This window comes from Lathyrus oleraceus, chromosome 5, assembly GCF_024323335.1.
Source record: "Lathyrus oleraceus cultivar Zhongwan6 chromosome 5, CAAS_Psat_ZW6_1.0, whole genome shotgun sequence".
Taxonomy (NCBI): Eukaryota; Viridiplantae; Streptophyta; class Magnoliopsida; order Fabales; family Fabaceae; genus Lathyrus; species Lathyrus oleraceus.
In genome coordinates, this window is record NC_066583.1 from 345,472,899 (window position 1) to 345,482,892 (window position 9,994).

At 41.4% G+C, this 9,994-nt stretch overlaps 1 long non-coding RNA gene across 8 annotated transcripts; it reads left to right on the top strand.

Moving 5' to 3' along the window:
- Positions 1–978: 978 nt before the first annotated feature.
- LOC127084551 (uncharacterized) lies at positions 979–5,450 on the top strand. Of its 8 annotated transcripts, none has more exons than XR_007788738.1 (7): positions 979–1,251; positions 1,404–1,504; positions 1,754–1,878; positions 2,002–2,996; positions 3,123–4,092; positions 4,193–4,603; positions 4,966–5,450. It is a non-coding gene; the product is annotated as an uncharacterized LOC127084551 (long non-coding RNA). The 8 variants fall into 8 exon arrangements; XR_007788734.1 differs by having other exon boundaries at positions 4,196–4,603; XR_007788737.1 differs by having other exon boundaries at positions 3,123–3,723; positions 3,802–4,603.
- The last annotated feature ends 4,544 nt before the right edge of the window (positions 5,451–9,994 follow it).

Consider the following 9,994-nt stretch of genomic DNA (forward strand, 5'->3'; position numbering starts at 1 on the left):
CGACGAATGGAGCGAGGAGAAGCGTTAGGGATAAGGGTAGATGGCGATGCACGAAGCAATCGACTTACAAGGTTGATGGCGATGCATAAAGCAATCGACTTACAAAAGGGTGGATGAATACGTGCTGGTTCTGTTAGGTTTTGGAAAATGATTACTCGACGTTGGATCGAGGTTTTGGTCTTGTTTTGAAATGGTTATCGGGTGTTCATTTTATTTCTTGTATTAACAGATGAATAAAGAATGAAAGAATATTATACATTTCATGGGAGAGGGATACATTTGTTATGAATGGGGATTGACATGGCAATCAAGCAATATAAGTATATGCCTCATACACCATACAAGTAGGCCACAGTTAATCACACAAGTAAAATATTTAAACAAGTATGTGATCAAATCAAATAATCAAAGAAAAGAAATGAATGAGCATTAAACAACGTGTAAGTGTAAGGGAACCGGCTCATTGTAAGAAAGCCCAAGAGTAAGCTATGTGAGGTTGATGGCGATGCTTAAAAAGCAATCGACTTACAAGGGTGTAAAAAAATGGGCTCGATATTAAATCGAGAAAGTATGATTTTTATAGTTTAAAAAAAAAAATGGTTTTTGAACTAAATTAAAATACAACAACTATGCATTATTAACAAATGAAATTATAATAAACATAAAAAGGACATTAACAAAATACTAAAGGAAAATAAGATCAAATAAAAGCAAATAACAGCAAAAAGTTCCACATATGAGTATTGAACCCTCTCCATTTAATACTATGAAACTAACTTCTTTCCACTAGACCACTCAACAATATTTGCTACTGATATACTATGTTAAATATATGAACCGGGCTAAAAAAAAGATTTAAAAAAATAAAAAAAACAAAATAAACATTTTTATGGTTTTTTTTCTCTCTGTTAAAAAACAAAATAAGCTAAATAAATAAAAAGTAAATAATAATAATAAAAGAAAAAAAGAAAATGGAAACAACAGAGAAACAGCTTCATCGTCCTCCTCACTCTCTCTCACCTTGCGAACTCAACCTTAGCTAGCAATGGTAATCTCACGCACTCGAAACTCATCCTTCTTATGACATCAACAAAACCCTCTCACGCTCTCAACGAACCCCTCTCAATCACTCTCAGCTCTCACAATATTTCCAACAGCAAGCACATGAGAAAGATAAAAAAGAAAGAAAAAGAAGTACTCACAAAGCGTCACGGCGGCGATGGTGAAGGACGCGAAGAAGCTGGCCTCCAGGTAATTGATTTTGGGATTTTAGGGTTCCTCTGCTTCAGATTTTTGCCTCCAGCTCTCTGTGTTCAGTGGCCGCCTCTCACTCTTTAGAAATTAGGGTTTTTTTTTGTCCCTCACTGATTTCTCTCCTTCTCCTTTTATATTCTATGTATTAGGGTTTCCAATGGGGTCTTTGCTGTTCAAAAGGAGTGTTTCTGCAAAGCACTTTGGATGCTCAGACACATAATCACCCTATCCATGTTAGATTCAAGAAAAGGTATCCTTTCTTCTCTGCTTTGACCTCATATCAATTTGGGATGTTTTTTTGACTTTGCCCTCTGACTGTTGGTTAATGGTTTTGCACTTTAGGTTTTGCAAATTGACTGATTAATGTGTTTCCCCCTTTGTTTATTTTTTACCGCAGTGAAAATTGGTTACAAGGAGGTTGTGGATGTTGGTAACATATTGTAGTGACAACTTGTGTTTTGTCATGACTTTAACTTGTTTGTGCATGAACTGCTGCCAGGGTCTTGAATGGAACATACACATCTCTGTCATGGTCTGCTTCATGAAGTAGCAGGATATGGTCTTGATTTGGACTTGTCGATGCAGATTGTTGGTTGTTGCTATAGCAGTTGATGGTTGATGCAGGTACAGCAGGGGTTAACTCCATTTGGTTCGATATGGCTTGACTTGTGTTCACGGTAGATTGGTCATTGACACACACATTCATGAATTATGCATTGATGCTTCTGGTTGGTTTTGTTTATGTAGGTTCAATGACTGGGCTGGTTCAACATATCTGCTTCTGCCTTCATTGGGACTTAATGCAGGATGGTATTTTTGCTTCCTGATTGTACATCCTTGGATCCTTCAGGAAGGCCCATCTTCTCTACCAAAACCTTCAAAGCTGCTTCAGTAGGCATTCCATGGGCAACAAACTTATGCTCTGACTGTGACACTCCGGCATCATTACAAACAGCAGCAATTTTCGCTATCATCTGAAGATTAGCATCCAATCGACCAGCTGGCAAAATTCTCTATTTGACCATCAGATGGATTATACGTAGTTCCTTCCACCTTAGAGGCGCGCAGGGTATCTACATTAGGGCCACTAGCTACTAGTTTTGAAACAGCCATCCGGTTTGTTGTCAATGTACCAGTTTTTATCAGAGCAAATCACAGTTGTACAACCCAGAGTTTCGACACTAGGTAGTTTCCGAACCAGGGCATTCTTCTGGGTCATTTTGCAAGTACCAAGTGCAAGGCAAGTCGTGATGACAGCGGGCAATCCCTCCGGAATAGCAGCCACAGCCAATGCCACAGCAATCTCAAAGTAATACGTACACTTCTCAAATGAAAACTTGAAGTTCCACTTTGAGCAATAGTTCCAAGACAGTCAACTAGTTCTTGCTTAGTCATACCAATGCCTGTATCAGTGATAGTGATGATCCCCATTATCCTTATCAGCTTGAATTCGGATATCAAAATCAATTGCATCCTTCATCAGGTCAAGCTCTGTAACACTAAAAAATCGCAGCTTATCCAAGGCATCACTTGCATTACTGATAAGTTCCCTGAGAAACACTTCCTTGTTACTGTATAAACTGTTAACAATAAGGTCCATGAGCCGACTAAACTCTGCTTGGTATTCAAATTTTTCAGCTGGTGGGGAACTTGATGCAAATTGTTGGCAATGCTGCAGGATCGGTGCCGACTACAACGCTCAATTGCGTACCGGTTTGAGGCAGCTCACGTCATAACAAATGGTAAGCTTCCGAAAGCGGTTTCAGTTTTGATCACTACTCTAGTTTGATGCCTATTCCATCATGGGCGAATTCCATCGGTAAACCGGCAAATTAACGCATTTCCTTAAACTCGTTCTGTTTCCGCAGGTTCGGTGGTTCCCTGCGGAGTAGCTCTTGGTTGCATCCACCTTGGAGGAAAGTCTGAGCAAAGTGCATCCACCACCAACTACAATACCCTCTTCAACAGCTGCCTTTGTAGCATTAAAAGCGTCTTCAACTCTCAATTTCTTTTCCTAGAGTTTTGTCTCAGTTTGTGCACCAACCTGTATGACAGCCATGCCACTAGACAGTTTTGCAATAACAACATCAGGATCACTTTGAAATGAGACAGCAGCTTCGAACTTTCTTCTTCGGATATTCCTAACTCTTTTTTTTTTACAGGAGCAATTGAGCCATCGGAGTTCTTTAAGGGCAAAGGGATATCCATAGTAACCAATTTTCCAGATTTATGAGAAGCGATACAGTTACTTCCCAAATAGAATCATAACTGATGGACCTTTAGCATGTCCCTTTAAAACCTCATTTCAATCACACAATTTAAGGGAAATAAAGAGGATCGTTTTGCTTCCCATGTTGGGTATGTTCAAAGCTGCATTTTCACTGACCGTGTTATGATTGAATAACCGCAACGAACGTTGTTGTTCCATGTAGCAGTGCAGTAGCAGTACATGAGTTTTTCGCCTTCTTGGTCAGTTTAGAGTGAATTACCAATTGTCAAAGCTAGTTAACATGGAAGGTTATAACAATTGGATACTTTTGGTTACAGAGTTCACTCTTAAATCTTTGCAGTCATGGCAGTGGGCTAGCAACAGTGTATACTACCTGTTGGGGTTGTGGTCCAGATTGGCGGTTTCTGTTCCATATTTGAAGGGTGATACACCAAGCTTACTTGGTGAAATGTTCTTAAGATTACGGAAAATGTCATCACGTCAAGATTCAATCATGTGCAGGTTGGATTGGTTGCAAAGTTGTAGGCTCATTTGACTGTGGTGCTGCTACAGCTTATTATTTGGTGGCTATGTGGAGTAGCAACTGGTGTTCACGAAGAAATATACAAGTAATCACACCGAGAGACCCTAAAACTAATATGAATTTCACAAGTTCATCTTTAGCTGCAGACACTGATCTTTTTTTTCTCTTCCAACAAAATTCAAAAGCAGTTCATGGATGCATGCGTATATAGATTCTTCTTCAATGCTTAGCTTGGCTCCTTGCCGCACTTCGTCTCGCATAGCATCCAACAAAGTATATGATAGACAAAACAGAAAATAATACGACATTGAATATCGCAACAACTCTCCACTCAGTTTTCATGTATTGCGCCACGCCGGCCTTGCAAGAATCACAACAATAGCATTTGAAAGCTCGAGAATTTTTTTGTACCGCTTGCAGTCATGGTTAGGACTAACTGGATGAAAGCTCAAGTCATAGTAAGATGCATTTACAGCAGGATATCCACACTCAGAAGGCGGCCGACAGCAACTAGATTCAATTGGACTCAAATCTTCAATCTCTGCAAAATAGGTGACTGCCCAAGCAATGGCAGGAAAGCCATCCAAATTCAACCGGTAAGTTAGAGATCCATTTGTTCCCACTACTGCTGTTATGTTAATTTGAATTGGATTTGTATTTTTTGTTTAGAGTATTTCAATAGGTCATATCGTAGTGACGTATGTAATGTGACATTGGTATTGTAACTTGGTTGAGCAAGAAGTATGATTGAAATTTGAATGTATGGTTTGAATCTCTAACAGAAAAATATACATTGAAAAAGCCAGCAATTGATGTTCCATAACTTGTTGATGTGGCCTACTGCTATGCTGATTGTTCAAGGATGGTTTTTATAGGTCTGCTGCAACATGATGCAGGTGGAACTCCATTGAGCTAATGCAAGCAAATCCCATCTGATTTTCTGTTGATTTTATTTCAGGTTGCCATGCATTTTGCAGATGAATGCCATCTTAGGCATGCAACATCAACATGAGCATTGCATCTTGTTGTGGTTGATGTGCTGCCAATACTTACCTTGCTGTAGGATTTTATTATCGACATGGATGAACTGCTGTCATGCTGCAGATTGTGTTGTTCTGCAAGCCTAAACCAGTACTTCATGGCTTGTGCTTTGTAGGTTTGTGATAGTGGTCAAGGCATTTGCAAGGTTACTTGTGAGCGAAGCAACAAGGTGAAAGCACAATCAACATGTCTACTGGATGATTAATCAAGGCAAAGTAACATGGGATTATGTCCAAGTTTGGGAAATCAGGGCTTCAGAATTTTAGGGTTGACTTTGGTCAAAGTTGACCAAAAAGTCAACTGTTGACCAAAGTCAACAAATGGTCCAAACTCATTTTCTTGGCACTTTCTTTGTAAATGGACAATGTATTGATAATCATGGTGAAATTTAGGGTATTAGGATTTAGGGTGACTTTAGTCAAAGTTGACCAAAAAGTCAACTGTTGACCAAAGTCAACAATTGGTCAAAGTGTCAATTTTTGTGTATTTTTTGTGTATGGAATCATATGTACTGGTTTAAACAACGACATGAAATAAACTGAAATGGATTAACAAAAGGTTGAAATTGGTTTCATAATTGGCTTGAATGTTTGACTTTTGAAAAATAACTTGACTGATAATGCACATGAACAAGGCCATGAAATGAGACCATAAGGTTAGGGTTTTGGCATAGTATCCATGAACCAATAACATGACTAGAAAGTGGCTTGAAACACAAGGAAACCGGTTGTTCAGATGACCCAGATCATAGACATGTTAACAATCTCAAGAACAAACACCATGACTTTGGACCAAGACCAATTCTCACATAAAAAAAAAAAAAAAAAAAAAAAAAAAAAAAAAAAAAAAAAAAAAAAAAAAAGAGTAAGGTTAGGCCAAGTATACTAAACAAACATAAAAAAAATTCAAGACCAAAATCGGGGTATGACAGCTGCCCCTATTTAAACATCTTCAACTGGAGAATATGAAGCAAGACGTTCTTCATATGATCATTGTGGGAGATGGTTAAATACTAAGAAGACCCGGATTTTGATCCTGAATCTCTGTGAAATAAATAACAATGCCTGTCAGAATCGGCGAAGAAGCAATCCCAAAAGAAGAATCCGTCTGATACGGTGAAAATCGGCCTGAATACCGAAACAGAAAGTTGACCTGAATACCAAAATAAATGGTAACACAGGAATACCCATGGCCTGAACGCCGCACTAAGCATCGGAATATGAGAGTATCAATGTTGGTCTGATCACCGAAAAACTGGTCTGAACACCACAAGTTCTTCGTCCTGACTGTTGAGAACTTCTTCGATCTGGAAATCGGAAATTGGCCTGAACGCCACATCGGTCTGAATACCGCCTCGGTCTAAACACCGGAAAACTGGTCTGAACACCACAAGTTCTTCGTCCTGATTGTTGAGAACTTCTTCGATCTGGAAATCAAAAACTGGCCTGAACGCCACATCGGTCTGAATACCGCCTCGGTCTAAACACCGGAAAACTGGTCTGAACACCACAAGTTCTTCGTCCTGATTGTTGAGAACTTCTTCGATCTGGAATCGGAAACTGGCCTGAATGCCACTTCGGTCTGGATACCGGGAAAACTGGTCTGAACACCACAAGTTCTTCGTCCTGATTGTTGAGAACTTCTTCGATCTGGAATCGGAAACTGGCCTGAATGCCACTTCGGTCTGGATACCGGGAAAACTGGTCTGAACACCACAAGTTCTTCGTCCTAATTGTTGAGAACTTCTTCGATCTGGAATCGGAAACTGGCCTGAATGCCACTTCGGTCTGGATACCGGGAAAACTGGTCTGAACACCACAAGTTCTTCGTCCTGATTGTTGAGAACTTCTTCGATCTGGAAATCAAAAACTGGCCTGAACGCCACATCGGTCTGAATACCGCCTCGGTCTAAACACCGGAAAACTGGTCTGAACACCACAAGTTCTTCGTCCTGATTGTTGAGAACTTCTTCGATCTGGAATCGGAAACTGGCCTGAATGCCACTTCGGTCTGGATACCGGGAAAACTGGTCTGAACACCACAAGTTCTTCGTCCTGATTGTTGAGAACTTCTTCGATCTGGAAATCGGAAACTGGCCTGAATGCCACTTCGGTCTGGATACCGGGAACTTCTTCATGTCTATCAACATCGGCGAAGATAACAAAACAGTGATACGTGAGCCGGCACGCACGCCAAAGATGGCCAATCAAAAGAGGATAAAGTTGCTAACTCGGAGCAAATACCCGAATGAAAGGGGAAGACCCACTGGGGACCATACTGCTTGATCAAGGCAAGTATCCAGAGGGGAAAATAGTATCAATACCGCAAGCTGGATACTGATAACTGCAAAGAGGGGATTACATCTACCGGTTTGTAGGCAGAAAACCACGGAAAAGTAATCAGTCATTGATAGGATGAGCACACAGGGTTAACTCTGCCAATGGGATGAAAGTGGGATTTTACAACTACCAGCTAGTAGGTAGAAAACCACAAAGATAGGACTTACAACTACCGGTTTGTAGGTAGAAGCCACCAATTCTGCTGAGGATAAGATGAACGAGTGCCGGTTAGTGAGCGACTATTCATTTATGCCCCAGGGAAGCACGGGAGACAGCCAACAGGAAGCCAATTTAGGATCGATCCAAAAAGGCAGACTGAAACAGGACTCATCCTAATGAGGACAGAACTCAATAGGGAAAACCCATCCCGTTAGGGAGGGAACGGAAACAACCGTCATCCACGAGGATATAACTCAGTGGGGAGCGCAGAAGGAAATGGTAGACACTTTCTGCTTAAGGGGTAGACTCTACATGGAGAGATCAGACACACCCAATTCTGCTAAGGGAATAGACCCAAGCTTTGCAAGATGCTGCCAACTCCGAGGAGTAACACTGCTGGGGATACCCACTCAACTAGGGAGTCACTTGTTGGGAAAGCACCAACCTCTCAACCATGCTGATGAACCCAATTCTGAAGCCGATCCAAAGGCGCGAAGCTAACCTCTTTCCAACAACCCAATCTCGGCTGGTCACCACGGCCTAGGGCTAATGGACATGTTTGCAATGTAGATGCATGAGTTTTTTTTTGTTTTACACAATGCCCCATGATCATGGAAATGCTATGCACTAGTGATGCAAAATGCTATGCCTATCTAAATGATGAATGCATAAACACACGTCTCCTCCAGAGACAAACACCGGGGAACTCCAGGAACTGTGCTGAGGATCTTATAATCACGTCAACTTCCACCCTGCTGGGGATAATAAGTCATGAACAACCTTCAGTCTGAGCACTGGAAACAAACTTCTGGCTTGTCACTTGGGATACCGAGAATGTTTTATGCTTGCATGCGTATGTTTGAATTTTACGATGGCGTAATGCTCCGTGAAAACGGAAATGCTACGCGATTTGGGAGGATGCAATGCAATATGATTCTACATGCAGGGATGCGAAATGCTGGGGAAAATGCCAAGCTGAAGCAAGGAATCCCGTTGGGGAAATGATTATAATCTTCCGGACCCTGGCACTACTGTTGGAGATGCACAGCATAATGAACTATGTGGGGAGATGACCGGCCGCGCGGTGTTCTAGTAATGGCGAGATACCGAGGCTATGACTGGGGAGAGAACGGCGCTGTAAAACTGTTGTTGGGGAATCAAAAGTGGTTCTGGCAACCATAATCTACGGGAGATGACTCAGCAGGAGGAGGCAAACACCGATACGGTACCGAGGTTATGCTTCCAGGAAAGAAATCATCGATCTGGGATTGAAAACATCGATCTGGCATCGAACTCTGAGGAACAGCTGCTTCTGCTGGGAAGCTACAGTCTGGTACTGTCAACTTCGCTGGGGATATACAGTCTGGCACTGTTAACTCTACTAGGGAGTGTATAGTCTGAAACAACCGCTTGGGGGGGTACAGTAGTGAGAACCTGCTGGGGATTGAAGAATCCAACACTCTGTTTAGCTCTGCAGGGATAAGACACCGAATTCGTCTGTTGGTGACCTCACTGGGGAAGATATTCACGATCATCTGCAAGGGGATTTTAAGGAAATGCCCCGAGGGTATCTGTTCTGAATAGACGATCCAAAGCACTTAAAATTTACAGCAATTTTAAATGTTTATTAAGCATGTACCTGTAAAACCCTTATGTGTCATGATGCAATGTTTATCAAAAATTCGGACGTCATTTTTGCAAACAAAACAGTAAAATGAAAATGAACACAGAGATGTAATGAATAACATGATTTTATTGATTGAATGGCCTCTGAATAGGCATTTACATCAGGAAGCAATCCCTAGGAAGAGGTAATCGCAAAAAAAAGATAAAAACAGAAAATAATTTAGTGGCAATGTGAAAAGGATTTCTATCGGGTTCCAATTCTGCTATGACTCGCTCGTCTTCAAGATCCTCCAGATGATCAGCCTTCTGAAAAAAAGGTGATTGGACTGTTTCCTACCCTTCTGAAAGTTTCCAGTCATCGTCATGAGATGAGATTCAGAACCACTCAGAACGCAGTCATTCGCTTAATCCCTAACTTTTGCCTGGATCGCCCTTTCGGGTTTTCAATCCACCGGGATACCCATTTTTGCCTAAGTTGCCTTTTCAGGTTTTCAACTTACCGGGTGTACGATCTTTTCATTTTTAAATCCCTAATTTTTGCCCGAACCTTTTCATTTTCTTGGTTCGTCGGGATGCCCATTTTTGCCTGGACTATTCTTTTTACTGTCCAGCGGGTCTATTTTATGCGAAGTATTTTTTAACTGCGTCTGAGTTTACCGGGGAAGTGAAGTCTTCACCATCCATCGTTGCAAGCATTAAGGCCCCACCATCGAAAACCTTTGTGACGATATACGGTCCCTCGTAGTTAGGAGTCCACTTGCCCCTGTGATCTGTCTGAGGAGGAAGGATCCTTTTCAACACCAGATCTCCGACTTGGAAACA